The sequence below is a fragment of the Myxine glutinosa genome, chromosome 5, assembly GCF_964187855.1.
Source record: "Myxine glutinosa chromosome 5, kmMyxGlut1.1, whole genome shotgun sequence".
NCBI lineage: Eukaryota > Metazoa > Chordata > Myxini > Myxiniformes > Myxinidae > Myxine > Myxine glutinosa.
Window position 1 is genome coordinate 19,120,692 of NC_136265.1, and position 15,356 is coordinate 19,136,047.

Below are 15,356 nucleotides of genomic sequence, written 5' to 3' on the forward strand. Positions count from 1 at the left end.
TTCACGAGAATCAAGTCGTTTTGACAGATTTATTTAATATGGTATTTGAGTGGCGCAGGCATGATGGGCCAAATGACCTCCTCCTGCGTCTAATTTCCTCGTTATCGATTATCCCCGGTCAGTTCTGCTCGAACAAGGCCCACGGCATGGAGATTGTGGATTGATCTCCCGACAGCAAGCCAGAGATCGCTCACATCTAAAACCTTGTGCTCTTGCCTTCGTGGAGCCAGGACCGTGCAGTCTTCCATGATGTTATTACCCTCGCCAGAGGAGAGTGTCTTGCATTTGGGTCCATTTGTCTGTTTGCTTGTCTGCACAAAACGTGAGTAGGTGTATTCATTACATTAGACCCTTTATATACTACCCCTTAAGACCCCAAAGAGGCTTTAGACCCTTTAAAAGCCTTTGACACTTAAACCCTGTAGACCCTATAGATCCTGTTAGACCCTACAGAGCCCAAAGACCTTTGAGAACCCTAAGACCCTATAGACCCCCTTAATACCTTATAAAAACCCTTCAGCTCGTGTTAGACCATTTAGAGCCCGAAGACCCTATATACCCCGTTTGTCCCCCTTATAAGCATTAAGACCCTTAGGCCTTTAGACCTTCACACCTTTCAGTTATTTATACCACACAAAAACAAGTCCTGGCGAGGGTCTGCAATCTCTGATTGCTCTTTGTAGTTCCTTGTTGTTTTTAAAGGTGTAAAAAACTGTTGTTGACAAAATTATGCCTGTTAATCATGATTTCAATGCATTTCTTCATCTTTCTGGTGCCTGGTGCCTGGTGTTGGTGTTGGGCTAGCGGCTAGGGTGCCGGCTTAGGATCCTAGGATCCTGGGTTCGAATCCCGGTCGATCGCTGAATTAACGCCACGGGGGTTGACTCAGCCTGTCATCCTTCCGAGGTCGGCTAATTGAGTACCAGTTCACTGGTAATTCCCTGTTTGTCGTAAAAGGCGACAAAAAGGGTTGGCGGCAGGAAGGGTATCCAGCCGTAAAACATTGCTTCAAAAAGGGGACCGAAAAACAACAACAACCACGGTCCCCGAAAAAGGCCAAACCCCGCTTTGCGGGGAAAAATGGCCTCTAAAGGTGGTTTTTTCTTCATCTTTCTGAACGTTTTCATTGTTTGAGAGAGCGAGACAATCCTCGAGATTTTTTTTCCCCCTTTTTTCAAAGTCCGAGTCAGAGTGCACCCATCCGGGATTGTAACCTAGTAACTGCTTTGGCAACACCAACGTTCTGTATAATGATAACAATGAAAATCCCGCCGGAAGCACCCAAATCAGTAAGAACGGCACAAAACATTGAGCGTGTAAGGGAGTCAGTTTTGAGAAGTCCGCATCGCTCCAGCCGAAAGCATGCATCAGCCTTAAGAATTTCTCACACGTCACTATGCCGCATAAGGATTTAAACTTTTATCACTATAAAATTCAAACTGTCCAGGAATTAAGCCAAGATGATGAGATGCACATGATGATTTTTTTTGGTGCAAACTACAGATAAGTGTCCCTCATGCGAGCAGGTTTAAATCTGATTTAATAATCTGATCTGATTTTATTAAAGTTAGAAAAATAAAAATCATATTCTTTTCATCGATCTTCCATTCGCATGGAGAGCAAATGAGTGCATCTCTTCCCATTGCTTTTTGTCCTGTTGGAGGATGTATCATCTCCATCTCCTCGATTGGTTATCATTTTCCTGGTTGTGACCTCCAAAAGTGGACAACTTCCAATGACCCAAAGAGCAGTCCACCTCGTTTTCTACAAAGGAGTACGTTTCGATGAGGAGGATCTCTACAACTTATGCAGGTGCTCTGTAGCACACCTTTACCCGCAAAGGGATCTTTTAAGGATGTCCAGGGAAGCTCGGAAAGCTTCTATCTGCGGCTCGTTTGTTGAAATTTTCTCGTGGTCTTTTTTTTCTCTTCCCTTTCTGGTATCCGTTTGTAAATCACAGTCTCGTGGTTTTTCAAATAAGACAATCTCGAAATAACTTTTTTTACAAACGGAGCACGTGTTCTTGCCTGTGCGAATGAACTTGTAATCTTTGAGGTGTGAAGCTGTTACGCAGAGCTTTTCACAAACGGAACACCTGAACAGTTGGTTTTTGTGAACTATCTGATGCCTCTTCATGTACACCAATTTCTTGAAGACCCTTTTACAAACATAGCATTGGTGCAGACTTGCACAGTTGTGGATTTTCTCATGTTGTTTGACGCTCGAGGATGCGGTGAAGACTTTTTCACAAACCGAACACGCGTTAGGTCTTTTGTGGATGTTCTCATGAGTCTTCATGCGCTTTATCGATGTCAGAGACTTTTTACAAACGGAACCTGTGTACAGCTTTTTGTCCGTATGTGTTCTTTCGTGCATCTTCAAATAAGAGGAAGATTTGAAGGATTTCTGACAAACCTGGCACTTATTTGGGTTTTCATCCAAGTGGATAATCCCATGTGTTTTTAGAGTAACAGAATGTCGAAAAGTTTCGTTGCAAACGAAGCATTTGTATGGTTTTTCACCAGTGTGAATTCTATTATGTACTTTGTACTTTTGTAAAGTTTTGAAGGCTTTGTCACAAACAGAGCATTTGTAAGGCCTTTCACCCAAATGTTCACCAAGTTTGCGCTTAAACGTGCAACTTGCGTAGCGACGTTTGTCGTCGGGCCGAGGCAATCCCTGGTGGTGGTTCTTCACTTTGGGATCTTTCAAAGTGACATCATCGCAGAAAGAAGACCAGGTTGAATAGCTCTCTGTAAAGATCGGTCGCACAAAAAATTACATGTTTGTTATGTATTGGACATATTTTTCTGATTAAAAGAAAAATCAACCTGCAAGCATTATTTGCATCAACAATTGTGTTTCATCTTGGATGAAGGGGGTGGTGGTAGGGGGGAGGAGGGGATGCTGACAAAAATAGGGGCAATACCCCTGGGCACTCACCTGGTAGAATAAAGCAGGATACTACACCGACTAAAGGTTTTTAAACTAGTACCATGATATTTTAAACTAATTTCAATGGTTACTAGGAGACAGGGCAGCATGAAGAATCATTCTGACGTAATCATAAGACTTTAAACAAACAAAAAATACCTATTTTGGGGGGCAACGCACCCCCCACCCCCCCACAACCACCCCCCAAAGACTCCCTTAAACCCCGATGTTTCGAATGCCGTGAACAAACTTTGGTACATCACAGGTGATGAAGGTTGTGGTCAGGTTTAATTGAAATTGTGTATGTAGTTTCGGAGAAGAGAGCACATACCTACTTTTGGGGGGCTCAAACCCCCGTAGACTTCCTTAAACACCGATTTTTTTTTAACACCGTGAACAAATTTTGGTACATCACGGGTGATGAAGGTTGTGGTCAAGTTTCATCGAAATTGTGTGTGTAGTTTCTGAGAAAAAAGCAAATACCTGTTTTGGGGAGTCAAACCTGGATCCACTTTGACCACCGATAGACCCCTTTAGACCCCGACTTTTTTTTAATGCTGTGAACAAACTTGAGTTGCAACATTCCAAACATCATTTGTGCCAAGTTTGGTGACAATCCCATCAGCAGTTTCAGAGAAGAAGTTGCAAGTGTTTATGGACTGACGGACTGACGTCTCCATTGGAGCCTGATTCCACTCGTTCCGGGAACTGGGGAGGAGGGTCTCCCATTGGTGCGGTCTTCACTTGTTCCAGGAACTGGGGAGGAGGGCCTACCATTGGGCCGGTCTTTACTTGTTCCGGGAACTGGGTAGGATGGTCTCCCATTGGGGCGGCCGTCACTTGGTCCTGGAACTGGGGAGGAGAGTTTCCCAATTGGGCTGGTCTTCACTCGTTCCAGGAACTGGGGAGGAGGGTCTCCCATTGGTGCGGTCTTCACTTGTTCCGGGAACTGGGGAGGAGGGTCTCCCATTGGTGTGGTCTTCACTTGTTCCGGGAACTGGGGAGGAGGGCCTCCCATTGGTGCGGTCTTCACTTGTTCCGGGAAATGGTGAGGAGGGCCACCCATTGTTGCGGTCTTCACTCGTTCCGGGAAGTGGGGAGGAGGGTCTCCCATTGGGCCGGTCTTCACTTGTTCCGGGAACTGGGGAGGAGGGTCTCCCATTGGGCCGGACTTCACTTGTTCTGGGAACTTGTCTACACACAGGACGTTGATTTCCGGTTTGTTCTGGAATTGTTAGCTCTTGACAAGCATCTTTAGTCCCTTCATCATTTGTCTTATCCCCGCAAAGTGGCTCTGGGTGTTCTGTATCCAGAATCGGCATGAACTCATCCTTGGAAATTATTTCGAGATTAAACGGATAGACCTCCCCTAATCATGAACCTCTCCCCTCCTTTCCGAGCATAAGACTTCTAAAATTTCTAATACGGCAAGTTTTACTCTTATGAAACAATTTGACAATTAAAAGTTGCACTTGCCTTGTGAAGAGCAATTATCCACAGGTTCATGTTTTACCTTGAGCTCCATATCAAATTCTGTAACAACAGAAAGAATAATGAACCAAACTCAAAACAACTCACACATCATAATTCCCATCACACAATATCATCGACTTGTACAATGTTATTATGGATTCTTACCTTGTGAGGGAAAACCACCTGTATGTTCAGGTTCCACCTTCACCACCATTATAGGATCTGCAGAGAAACAAAACCTGCTTGAAACGAAGAACAACCTCAGAGATGTTACTTCAAAAACAAACTCATCTTAAACTCTTCCTTTATTTGGTCGCCTAGATATTCATCAATGTGGTTTCTCCATCAAGAGAGAACCCCGTACCGGATTCCTGGTCCGTCCCGTCCCCTCCAGCATGAAGGTTCTGAAAATCCAGGATCCTGAACCCGCAGATCTCAGCAGCCCCTCCTGGACCCCATGTGTCCCCTCCATCAGAGCACGACTTGGAGTCCGAGGAGCTCGGGCCGTGGGCATCTCTCGAGGGGTCTCTGTTCATGGCCATCAGCTCTGAGTCACAAAGGGAAACAGGAAAAAAAAACCTGACGATCTCTGCCTGCAACAGGTCCAAGCAGCTCTGTCTTCTCTCTGTGGGACAAACTTGCCGAAAGTCTAAATCTCTAACGACAATATACGCTTACCTTCACGTATCCTGGGAAAGATCGTCACCTCCCAGACGGACCTCAACAATTTGCTTTCCTATAAATATTTGATTCTTAAACAAGAAAATGATTCCATCAGATCTGCTTGGACAAGAAACGCCAATCACCTGCATTTGTTACTGGCAAGATTTTTCAAGTACAGTATATTGGTTGGTATTGTGCGTTATTCTGTCTGTCTGTTTGTTTGTGTGTTTGTCGTCTTCAGGTCACATTTCCAAACTGATCGTCATTAAACTTTACCAAGTTATAGAGGTAGTCACAACTGAAAGCCTGTTGATTTTGAGGTCAAAGTTCAAAGGTCATCTTGAGGTAAATTTCTAAACTCGTCATTTTTCATCCGATTAACATGAACATTAAACAGCAATTGCACAGTGCATCACTGAATCAGGAAAACAACTATTCTTGAGGTCAAAAGATCAAAGGTCAACTCAAGGTCAAACTTCTAAAATCATCAATTTTCATCTGAAAAATCGTCACATTTCATCCGATTAACTTGAAAAATTATCCAACTATTACAAAGTCAAAAGGTCAAAGGTCAACTCAAGGTCAAACTTCTAAAATCATCAATTTCCATCTGAACAATCGTCACTTTTCATCCGATTAACCTGAAAATTAAAGAGCAATTGCATTGTACATCATGGAATTGGAAAACCAACTATTTGTGGGGTCAAAAGGTCAAATGTCAAACTTCTAAAATCATCAATTTCCATCTGAACAATCGTCACTTTTCATCCGATTAACCTGAAAATTAAAGAGCAATTGCATTGTACATCATGGAATTGGAAAACCAACTATTTGTGGGGTCAAAAGGTCAAATGTCAAACTTCTAAAATCATAAATTTTCATCTGGAAATGTCCATTTTCATCATATTAACTTGAAAATTAAACAGCAATTGCACAGTGCATCATTGAATCAGGAAAACAACTATTCTTGAGGTCAAAAGATCAAAGGTCAACTCAAGATCAAACTTCTAAAATCATCAATTTTTATCTGAAAATGTCCATTTTCATCATATTAACTTGAAAATTATACAGCAAGTGCACAGTGCATCACTGAATCAGGAAAACAACTATTGTTGAGGTCAAAAGATCAAAGGTCAACTCGAGATCAAACTTCTAAAATCATCACTTTTCATCTGAAAAATCGTCACATTTCATCCAATTTTTTTTTTTGTATACAAGATCGAGGCGAGTGAAAGAACTAACAGTAATCACACAAAAAGTCAAACCGACACATAAAACACAAAATAAGGGGAGCGGTAGACAAGATGGGGAGAGAGGAGGAAGGACACAAACACAACATCTGAGAGCATGGACATCGAGAGAAATGTGGGAGGGAGAGGGCTTGGGGGGAGGTGGGAGAGGTATAAAACATATGGACACTGCAAGGACTTCCAGGAAAGAAGTTGGACTTTCAACCTGGACCAGGTGTATCTGGGGTGAATTAGCGGGGGTAGAAAAGATCAAGGTTTTGGATGGGGGAAGATAAGAGATGGTGGTGAACAGCTGTTGTAAAGACCTGGAAGGAGGAGTGGGATTGAAGGAAGTGGGGGAGTTTGTTCCAGAGGCGGGAGAAATGGGGAATGAAAGAGTGAAGGTGTGCAGAGAGCCTAGATTTTGGCAGTTTAACCATAAGAGGGTTGCTGGCAGATCTTGTGCGACTTGTAGGAATATTTGGGGGACAGAGCACAGAGAGAGAGCTGGGGGAGCAAGGCCGGAGAGGAGTCGGTAGAGGACAGAAAGACCACCAACCTGCCTGCGGTGAGTGAGTGAAAGGCCCTCGGAGTTAGCTTCATCGCGGGAGATTCCAATGATTTTGAAAGCTTTGGTTTCAACAGCGTGAAGCCGAGCTTGGTGTGAGGCAGGAGCACCAGCCCAGAGGGGGGGGGAACAGTATTCCATTGAGCTGTGGATGAAAGCCTTGTATGTGGTGAGGAGCTCAGGTGTGCCAAGGAAGGACTTCGCACGATGGAGGATGCCCAGTAGGCGACGGCCTTTGGAGGCCAGCTTGGAAATGTGGTTTTCCCAAGAAAGATCATGGCAGATAGTGAGACCCAAAAGCTTGAGTGACAGAAATTCTTGGAGAGGATTGTTGAGAAAGTAGATGGGAGGGTTTTCCAGTCGGTCTTTTTCAGACAGCTCTGATTTCCTGTTTGGCATTGAGGACCTCCATCCATTGTTGAGAGAGCAGAAGCAACGTGTCCAGAGTAGAATGTCCTGGTCTGATTCCAAATTGATGATCAGAGAACAAGCCATTGGAGAAGAGGAAGGATTTGATATCCGAAGCAATGATGGATTCCATGACTTTGCTGATATAATTGGGAGCAGGCTGATTGGTCTGTAGTTGCAAGGATCTGTTTTTGCACATTTTTTGTGTAAAGCGGTAATGTTGGCTGATTTCCAAGATGCTGGCAGATGACCTTGAGCAAAAGAGAGGGTGAAAAGAACAGAGAGAGGGTGAGAGAGAGTGTCAGAGCAGGATTTTAGGACCCGTGGGCTGATGGCCGTCTGGTCCAGTTGCAGAATCAGAGTCGAGGTTTGACAAAAACTTCACCTTGTCAGGAGAGAAGGACACAGAGACCAGGAGCAGTTGGTTTCGACTGGGTAAGGTGGGAACAGAGAGAGGTGGGTTTGGGACACAAGATTTTGAGGCAAACACAGAGTTGAGGTATTCGGCTTTGTCACGTGCGGTGTCAACTGTGTAGCCATTTGAGGTAAGGGAGGGGATGGAGGGGGAACAAACACCAGAAACGGATTTGACCAGACGCCACCAGGATTTGGAGGAAGGAGACAGGTTTGAGTGTTCATTCTTGAGTGTGGAGAGATAGTGCTTCCTGGCACTCCTGAGGGTAGACACACACTTGTTCCAAGCTTGGTGGAAGGAACTGAGATTGCCTTCAGTTGGACTTGCCTTCCAAGAGGCAAAATAAAGTTGTTTCAGGGCACCTGCCTCACCACAAGATTCAGTGTACCATGGATAGGAGGAAGGGTAAGACAACTGAAGACGAGATGGGATAAATCTGTGCATGAGAGAGAGCAGTTTGCTTTGGAAGAATTCCCAGGAAGAATTGATGTCAGAGGCAGTAGAGATGGGAGACCAGTCCAGATGATTGATGGCTGCTTGCAGACCGTGCCCGTCAGCCTGAGTGAAATGCCAGACTCGTCGGCGCTGAGGATGCTCTCTGAGAATGGCCAGAGAGATGTCCACTTTAACAAGCACATGATCAGAAGAATCGATTTGTTGCAGAAGAAGAGCAGCAGACATTTGCAGGGAAGTTTGTCATAACCAATTCTAGAAGAGAAGATACTCCATTGACTGAGATCCGGGTCGGGAAATTGACAGATTGTGTCAGTCCCAATGAGTCGCAGAAGTCCTTTGCTGAGATGCCATGGCTGGTGAGAGAGGAACCCACACCCAGCCAGCTGGCATGATGACAGTTGAAGTCGCCACATATGAGGAAGAGAGAGTTTGGATGAGTTGACAGAAGTTGGTCCATGTTGTCAGACAGCGAAATGTAAATTGAGTCATCACTGTTTGGAGGACGGTACAGAACACATATGAACAAAAGGTGGGAGTGGAGAGGAAGCCGTAGCCAGAGGTATTCCTGGGGGTGGGGTGGAGAGAGGGCAGTGCAAGGAGAGTGAGGAAGAGATTTTGATAAAGATAGCAACCCCACCATCAGGACGAGGCTCAGCTCTATCATACCGGAGGAGGGAGCAACCAGGAAGAGATATTAAGGAATCAGAGACATCTTGAAGGAGGAAAGTTTCTGTTAAGCAGATCAAGTCTGGATTGTCAGAAGCAGCCTGAATGGAGAGATCAATCAGGTTTAAACGAAGGCCCCGGATGTTTGAGGTTCATACCGTTAATGAGGAGAGAGGGGGAGCATCGGGTGCAGGACAGGGGAGGGGATGGGTTGGGTCACATAAAGGATGAGAGGGGGAGCTGGGGAGAGCAGTTGATCGTGTGTCAGGGATTACAGAAGAGTTACAAGAAAGGGAAGGATGAGTACGAAAGGTTTGATGGTGATGGGATGAGGCACAGTGAGGAGTTGTTTGAGGGAGGGCAGAGGAAAGTAGAAGGTTGGGGGAGGGGGAGGTGGAGGTATGAGATAGAAGAGAGACGAAGTGGGGAGGAGGCAGCTTTGAGGAGGAGGGGGGAGGGGGGGAGAATTGGAGAGGGATAGTATGGGGGGAGATTTGAAGGGGAGGGTTGGGGGGAGTTTTGAAGGGGAGGGGCGAGGGGGAAGTTTAGGAGGGGAGGGGCAAGGGGGGAGTCTAGGAGGGGAGGGGCAAGGGGGGAGATTTGGAGGGGAGGGGCAAGGGAGGAGTTTAGAAAGTGGATGATTAATGAACGACGAACATTAATATAACAAATTGGGTTTATTGTGATTTTCAAGTTACGGAATCCGTTTCAGAACGATAGAGGAGGGGTGGAATGAATGTGAATTTAGAGCATGTAGTGAGGGAGAATTGTAAGAGATTGAATATTTTTTTTGTGATGGAATGAATTGAAGAGGAAATTGAAAAAGCCTTTTAAATAGGAAGAAAAACAGCATGTTGTAATAGACCACTGAATAAAACACTGCAGGGGAAAGTTTAAACATATTTAAACAGAACCGTGAAGAACAATCTTATATTCACAAAAATACCAATGGGGAGAGGGCCTCAAGGGACAACCACGAGTCACATGAACAGGGCAAAAGGTGGAAGGCAAGGAGATAATCAATCTTAATGAAATGGACAATTAACTTGGAAGATTAAACAGCAATTGCATAGTACCCCACTTAAATGGGAATCCAACTATTTTAAGGTAAAAAGGTCAAAGGTCAACTCAAGGTCAAATTTCTAAAATCATCAATTTCCATCTGAACAATCGTCACATTTCATCCGATTAACCTGAAAATTAGAGCATTTGCATTGTACATCACGGAATTGGAAAACCAAGTATTTGTGGGGTCAAAAGGTCAAAGGTCAAACTTCTAAAATCATCAATTTTCATGTGAAAAATTGTCCATTTTCATCATATTAACTTGAAAATTAAACAGCAATTGCATAGTGTATCAATGAAATAGGAAAACAAATATTTTTGAGGTCAAAAGGTCAAAGGTCAACTCAAGATCAAACTTCTAATATCGTCAATTTTCATCTGAAAAATCATCAATTTTAATCCGATTGACCTGAGCTTTGATTAAGATGATCAATTTTAATCTTAATGAAATGGACAATTTGATGTACCCATGGCAACCTTTTGGAGAGAAGAGGTGGATTTTGCAAGTATCATGCTCTGCATGACGTCTTCTTGTTAAGATTTTGGTCTGAACTCAAAATATAATATAAATAAATATACTCCTACCATCTCTTACTTACCAGTGACACTCGTGGATGCGCATATTCACGGTTAACAAAATGCGACCTGCTTCTACATTCACGGCCCTGTGCTTCGCGTATTCACGGTTTCTGCGGGCATAAACCATTCCACCCACCCAACATTGTTGGTATTTTCTGTTTAAGGAAAAGGCCTGGCTCAGAGACGATCGCAAACCTTTAGTGTGGAAGGAAAATATGTCCAAGGTGTTCGGAATCTGCCCCGGTGTGTACCCCGGTTTAGAATAGGTACACCGTATCCCTGCGTGTCGTAAGAGGCGACTAAAAGGGTTGGCGTCAGGAAGGGCATCCGGCCATAAAAACATTGCCTCAAAAAGAGAACCATGACAATTACAACTAGATATGGGCAGGGTACAGCCAGAAGTACCCCGTGGGGGACCCCACTCCCTCTCGTCAAAACTCAAGGTGGGGAACCCGATCGAAGCAAGGGTGGAAATCACCCCATTTATGATGACGAAAAGTCTGATGCCCGACGTGGAGATCGGTTTCTGAGGTTTGAGACGTGGAATGTAGGGACAATGACAGGGAGATCAGGAGAAGTGGTGGAAGTATTGGTCAGAAGAAGAGTGGACATATGTTGTGTGCAGGAGACAAGATGGAAGGGAAGTGGTGTGAGAATGGTGTTGGGTAGGCAGGGACAGAAATACAAGTTTGTGTGGCAAGGGTGCCCAGAAGGCGTGAATGGTGTTGGTGTCCTGTTTTCTGAGGAGTTTGTAGACAGTGTGGTGAGTGTGACGAGAGTGAGTGAAAGGTTGACGATGATGAAAATGATGATTGGAAAGCTCTTGGTGAACGTCATCTCGGGATATGCTCCGCAGGTTGGTCGGAGCGATGAAGAGAAGGACAAGTTCTGGTGTGCAATAGAGAAGCTAATGGAAAACATGAAAGATAAGGAAGTTGTTGTGGTAGGGGGAGACATAAATGGACATGTGGGAAGGAGTATGGACGGTTTTGATGGATTCATGGGGGTTACGGATATGGTGTGAGAAATGGAGAAGGTGAAAGGATTTTGGAGTTTGCTGATGGAGCTGATTTGTTGATTTGTAATACTCAGTTGCAGAAAGAGGATAATAAGCTTGTTACATACACGTCAGGTGGGTCGACGACAACCGTTGACTACCTGATGGTGCGTAGGTGAGATAGGGGGCACCTCCGGGACACAAAGGTGATCCCGGGGGCGGGGGGAGGCTGTTTCACAGCACCACTTGGTTGTCTGCGACATCAGGTTGAAAGGTGGGAGGAGAGCTCGGCGGGTGAAGTACCAACCGAGAATGAAGGTGTGGAGGTTGAAAGAGGTGACAGTGAGGGAGGCATTAAAAGAGAGGCTGAGTATGGTAGAGGATGATGTGGTTGAGCTTGAAAGTGGTTGGATGTCAATGAAAGAAAGTCTGTTGGGAGCCGTTGGTGAGGTATGTGGATGGACAAAAGCAACACCGAGGCACTCGGAAACATGGTGGTGGGATGATGAAGTTGGAAAGAAGATTGACGAGAAGAGGAAGAAGTTCAAGGAGTGGCAGAAGGCGAAGGGTACAGGGGCAGAAAAGGAAGAGCATGGAAGTTATAAGGCAACCAAGAAGGCTGCAAAGAAAGAGGTAGCAAAGGCGCAGGAGGCATGTCGGAAAATGTTCGGAGAACGCTTGGATTTGGAAGAGGGTCAGAGAGCGGTATTCAGGATTACAAAGCAGATAGCGAAAGAGAGGTGTGATGTGATGGGGGTGAGTTGCTTGAAGGATGAAGTGGGACAAATCATTGTGGACCCAGATGGAATTAAAGGAAGATGGAAGAGATATATGGAAATACTGTTGAATGCAGAGAATGAATGGGATGGCAACATAGAGAGTAACCCCGTTTTGGGACTGGCAGAGAAGATAACCGAGAAGGAAGTTGAAGAAGCGATTAAAGCAATGAAGAGTAGAAAAGCGGGAGGGCCGACGGGAGTTGTGGGAGATATGTTGAAGGCAGCGGGAAATTGGGGGTGTGAAGAGAATGACAGAGATCTGCAATCTGGTGGTGAAAGAAGGCCGCATTCCAGGGGATTGGGAACTGAGTACCCTCGTCCCTCTATACAAAGGGAAAGGTGACCCTCTGGACTGTGGCTCGTATCGAGCGATAAAGTTATTGGAGCATGGAATGAAGGTATTGGAAAGGGTGTTGGAGAGGAGGATAAGGAAGAAAGTGAAGATTGACGAAATGCAGTTTGGATTTATGCCAGGAAGAGGAACGACAGACGCGCTTTTTATTGTGAGGCAGTTGCAGGAGAAGAACATGGAGAAGAGGAAGAAGTTGTTTCTTGGGCTTGTTGATCTGGAGAAAGCATTCGATAGGGTTCCACGTGAAGTATTGACATGGGCATTGAGGAAGTTAGGAGTGGAGGAATGGTTGATCAGAGTAGTGATGGCAATGTACAAAAGAGTGCGCACAGCTGTAAGGACGAAGGACGGGAACAGTGGTGAGTTTGAGGTGAAGGTGGGAGTGCATCAGGGGTCGGTACCAAGTCCACTACTATTTGTAGCTGTGATGGAGGTGCTGGCTCGGAACGTAAAGGAGGGTTTACCGTGGGAGTTGTTGTATGCAGATGATCTGGTGTTGATTGCAGAAAGTATGGATGGACTGAAGGAGAAGATGAACAAATGGAAGGAATGTATGGAGACGAAAGGTCTGAAGGTGAATATCGGAAAAACAAAGGTGATGGCAAGTGGTAAAGCAGGTGGTGAGGTGGAAAGAACTGGGAAGTGGCCATGTGCTATGTGCAGGAAGGGTGTCGGAGTGAACTCAATTCAATGTACAATGTGCGCTGAGTGGGTTCATCAAAAATGTAGTGGTCTGAGAGGGTCATTAACCAGTGTGGCAGCTACATTCAAGTGTAAGGTGTGCACAGAGGGAGCTGTAGATGGAGGAAATGTTGAGTTGGATTTTGGAGACGGCGTGAAGCTGGAAGGTGTGAAAACATTTTGTTACCTAGGAGACATGCTGAATGGAGAAGGTGGATCAGACTCGGCAACGGTTGCTCGAGTGAGATGTGCATGGAAGACGTTTCGGGAACTGAGTGGCGTGCTGACGAGGAGGGGAGTGTCGTTGAAGCTGAAGGGAAAGGTGTATGCTGCATGTGTGAGAAGTGTTATGATTTATGGGAGCGAGACATGGGTAATGAACATAGAGCAGCAACGAAGGCTGGAAAGGGTGGAAATGCGAATGGTTCGGTGGATGTGTGGAGTATCGTTGAGAGAGAGGAAGCCAAATGATGAATTGCGAAAGATGATGGGAATAGAGCCTGTGATTGATGCTGTGAAGAGAAACAGGTTGAGATGGTTTGGTCATGTGTTGAGGAAGGATGAAAGTGACTGGTTGAGAAGAGTGATGGAAATGAATGTAGAAGGAAGTCGAGGACGTGGAAGACCGAGAAAGACTTGGCTAAAGATGGTCGAAGAAGAAATGCGGGCCAGGGGGTTAACAAGGGGAGATGCAGAAAATAGGGTAAAATGGAGAAGATTGTCATGGCGACCGCAAGGCTAACCCCCGCTCTTGCAGGGAAAATGGCCTTTTAAAATGCCTGTTGTTGTTGTTGTTACCTTCGCAAAAGCGGAAGGTTATGTTTTGATCGCTGTGTATTTATTTGTATGTCTGTGTGTGTGTATGTTATTCGCATAACTCAAAAAGTATTCAACCGAATTGCATGAAATTTGGTGGGATGATTGGTTATTATACGGGACACATTTGATTAGATTTTGGGAGCAATCGGGTCAAAGGTCAAGGTCAAGGTCACGAAAAGGTCAAAATCGTATTTTTGTTGTTCTGTTCCCTACACTCCCATGCCAAGTACAGAACAGTAGCTGCGGCGAAGGTATGCGCTCTACCGAGTGCCCGTTCTAGTTGTTGTTGTTGTTGTGTTCGGAATCTGAGTCAATCCTTTATTTCAACCACGACCAGCCAAACCTATTTGTCACTTCCGGTACACTCGGTCCCGATAAATCCTCGATCACTCCCGAGCCGAGATCTACGGTAATCTATATACCCCTGAGAGGATAATAACATAACCTTTCCTTCCGATCCCAGAGGGAGTGGGTGTACTTGTTACATTTTATAACATGAAATCATCATCATCATCGGGTCGATCTCGATCGGACATATAACATGAAAAGCAATTCTAAATTTGAAAGGAACAGACCTCCATATAGTCTACTTGCCAGCAATGTGAACCCGGAAATGTTGAGTACCCCAAAGTTTTAAGTTAGAAATGTACAGTATGGGTCCCCAGCACTTAGAAACTGCCGGATGCTAACTTGCATATGTTGGGCAATTAGCAAAATTAGCATTAATAGCATTAACCCTATCAAACATAGGCCTGGGACACTGAAATTTCTGTTTCGCTCTATTGCTCCACTTTTATTCACAGGTATTAGAGGTAACAAAGGCAAGTACCATACCAACCTAGAATAATATGACTATGGGTAAATAATATCCTCAAAATTAAAACACAAGTATACCCAAAATTATCAGAGCTGAAAAATATGTGCACTAGTTACACAACATAAAACTTCCATCAAGAAAGAGCGTCTTGCACTTCTACTACTCTGCACTGTTATAAAGCATATCCTCATCATAAAACTCATCCTCATCGTCTTCATCTTCTTCTCCTGACTCGACATTCTTGTCATATTGCTCTTCTTGCTGTGAGTGTGTGAGTGTGTTGCAACATGTACTATCAGAGCCTTTGCAGAAGCAGTAGCTGGTACAGGCCAGGCCTGCAGCTACGCAGCAGCACCTGCTGTTAAACAGGGCTTTAACCCAGCTTTGCAGCTACAGCTGATCATTCCCAACACGGCAGGAGGAGCAACGGGGCTTGCATCCAGGATGGGCATGAT

The 15,356-nt window shown here is 44.9% G+C and overlaps 1 protein-coding gene and 1 long non-coding RNA gene across 2 annotated transcripts in view; one reads left to right on the forward strand and one right to left on the reverse strand.

Annotated features, from left to right (window-relative positions):
• LOC144892212 (uncharacterized) overlaps positions 1-15,356 on the forward strand; it is a 623,022-nt gene that overhangs the window by 579,899 nt on the left and 27,767 nt on the right. The gene's annotated exons all lie outside the window — the stretch shown is intronic.
• Positions 4,454-4,850, reverse strand: LOC137428767 (uncharacterized). Its single transcript, XR_010984731.1, has 3 exons — positions 4,772-4,850; positions 4,573-4,629; positions 4,454-4,467 (listed from the first exon to the last, which is right to left on the reverse strand). It is a non-coding gene; the product is annotated as an uncharacterized LOC137428767 (long non-coding RNA).